This window comes from Daphnia magna, linkage group LG1, assembly GCF_020631705.1.
Source record: "Daphnia magna isolate NIES linkage group LG1, ASM2063170v1.1, whole genome shotgun sequence".
Classification (NCBI taxonomy): Eukaryota; Metazoa; Arthropoda; class Branchiopoda; order Diplostraca; family Daphniidae; genus Daphnia; species Daphnia magna.
Genome location: NC_059182.1, coordinates 9,003,722 through 9,006,619, shown reverse-complemented (window position 1 = coordinate 9,006,619; position 2,898 = coordinate 9,003,722). Strand labels below are relative to the sequence as shown.

Here is a 2,898-nt window from a genome sequence, read left to right as displayed (position 1 = left end):
AAGTGGTAGAACTGGGAAGCAACGAGTATCGAGTGGAAGACCGTTAGGTCGAGACCCCCGGACAACGCGAGGCCGTCAGCCAGCTTGGAGGTCGAATCCATTAAGTTTAACACATTTCCTATGCCCGACTGTCGCTATGGCGAAACAGATCAAGTTCCAAGCTCCTTCCGAATTTTCAAGAGGAGAAAAGCACTGGCCTGGTGATTTAACGAAAATTCGGTCGGTGGATGTTCATTCACGGCGGCTACTATATCAACCATGACATTCATGTGGTTAAGTAAGTTGTCGTTGTAAGCAGAGTTAGTACGATGCTCATAATCGAAGAATTTTACGTCGTCGTAACGGAAGAAATGTGCCAGCGTTTGTTCCGGCAATAACATGTTAGCGTCAACTCTTTTTCCATGTGTAGTTGCGAAAAGCGTAAGGCTTATCGTTGAAGTTAACGAATCCGTTGGTCCAATAGCATGGGGAATATTTAACTAATTCCCAGCCATCGAGATTAATGGTATAATTGTTGAATTTTGGCTGTGGTCTGCATGACGTAATTAAGGTCTCAAATGCGACATTCATGGAGTTACCCTTAATCACAACAGCAGTTTGTCCGAAAGCTGGTAATTTCGTATACACAGTTTTTCATGCTGAGTCGCGTGGTAATTTTTTTTTTTGTAGCTTCTAAGTAATTTAAATTATTATTTAAAGTTGAGATAAGCCCCTCCCTATCAAAACGGACCTTCCAACATGTTTGGTGGGCGGTCCTTCATTTGTGATCAAAGTGCAGACGAATTTCGTCTGAAATCACAAATTTGGTAGGCTCTCCTTCCTATATGTGTTTACCTTAGCTATTTATATTTTTTAAAATTAAATGTTCAAGTTTCGAAATGATAAATTTATTTAATAAATAATATTTACTTCAGGAAGGTTTTCACTATTGGCTTTTTCAAAGCCTTCCAACAACTTGTTAGCCCTGTAAGCCATTTCAACAGCAGTAGGGCCAAAATTTGTGATTTCAGACAAAATTCGTATCCTAACCAACTATTCTAAGTCATCATGTGGGTTTACTAGGCTAAGATAATCAAATATGAAAAAGAAATTTCCCGATAGGGATTCTATCAAAACTCGCATTTCCCAACCCCCTGATACAGGCACCCCTACCCTTCTACAACGACCGGTGGATCGACCGACACTTTTTCTGAGACTTAACCCTAGAGATGGCGCTGATGGCGCGGCGATTTCAGGGTGTTGACACTAATCTTTCGTTCGTTTTCTTATTTTAGATGCTGTGCCGCTGAGATTGGTCTCCTTTTGTAGATGAAATAACGCAGCAGCTCCCGGTCGAGTCCCCGTTTTTATCGGCTGAATAGAAAAAGGAGTGCGGAGCAGTTTAGTCGGCCCATTCGAGTGGATTTCAGGGTCTCGTACTTATCTTTTATACGTTTTCTTATTTTATATGCTGTGTCGCAAAACTTGACGTCATGTTGTAGAGGAGATAACGCGGAGATTAACAAAGGGGTCATGTCAATTATCGGCTCAACGCTAAAGGAACGCGGAGCAATCTAAGAGCGACTCGAAGTTTTGGGAGATTTTTTTTCAGAGAGATGGCGCGTCGGTCATGAAGATAGGGAAAAATCAGGCCGCGAAGTTGTTTTCAAGGCGGGGCTTTGTGCGTCGCCTGGCAACGGACTGGTTTTTCCACAGGCCGTGTGAGGTTGTCAACATGGTCTCACTACATATGTATTAGGGTCACACTTATTGCACCTCACACAGCGTTGCCAAACTATATCAATTTTTGATTTATTATTTTTTTTTCCCTATTTTTTTTTAGTCTGCTTCGAGTCGCGACTTTCCTTATTGCTCTAGAACGAGCAATATGTTTTCTTTTCGTTAACATTAACATTAGGCAACTAAAAAAAATATTACTTTTAATATTTAATATTCAGGATTAAATTTTTTTATTTTTTACAGGTCATGCAAAACCATTCGTCAGCCACATTTACAGGACAATCATTAACGCACATTTTGTGGTACCATTTGTTGTAACCCTTTTTATCACATCCGATGAACTCCAAGCATTTTTTCTCTCACCCTTTTCTGCGACAGGTACAAAACAGATTTTCTGTTTCGACAGTCTCGTGAGATCTCGTGGCACGACTTTGAATGGATGGAAATGGAGTCATGCATGCCAAATTTTATTTCCCTAACTTGTAAAATGATGAAAAACCACACGAAAAATGAGTTCCGTCTCCCTTTTTACTACCCAAAAACCGCTTCCGTGTTTAACACAGAGCTTACGGGGAAACGGCTTTAGCGAAAATCACTGCCGTTAGTTATCTTTAATCCCCTCCTCTTCCGTTTTTGTCTTATATTAAAGAGCTAATAGAGTTGGCTAACGTCCGAAGTTGCCAGTTCGATTAATTGTGAAAAAAAAATTGGACACAAACTAGTAACAGTTTTTGCATGGCGGCTTACGGAGTTTCGCCCGTTGTAGTTTTAGTTTTAATTTTTTCCATTGAAATTATCTTTCTTTCCATTCATAATTGGATCACGAAATTCCTTCGTTATCAGGTAATCTTGTAATTTTTATTTGACCTCGATATAGACTGTACTTTATTTATTATTAATTTTTTTGTAGACGTGTTTACTTTCTGTAGCAGACAAAAATGGATGTTGTAGAGGAAACTGGCGGGCTGATAAGGGAGCCCGCCAGTTTTTGTCTGCTACAGAAAGTAAACACGTCTACAAAAAAATTAATAATAAATAAAGTACAGTCTATATCGAGGTCAAATAAAAATTACAAGATTACCTGATAACGAAAGAATTTCGTGATCCAATTATGAATGGAACGGAAGATAATTTCAATGGAAAAAATTAAAACTAAAACTACAATGGGCGAAACTCCGA

General features: G+C 39.3%; 1 long non-coding RNA gene across 1 annotated transcript; it reads left to right on the top strand.

Annotated features, from left to right (window-relative positions):
• Positions 1-1,350: 1,350 nt before the first annotated feature.
• On the top strand, positions 1,351-2,369 carry LOC123470797. Its single transcript, XR_006644633.1, has 3 exons — positions 1,351-1,410; positions 1,963-2,021; positions 2,098-2,369. It is a non-coding gene; the product is annotated as an uncharacterized LOC123470797 (long non-coding RNA).
• The last annotated feature ends 529 nt before the right edge of the window (positions 2,370-2,898 follow it).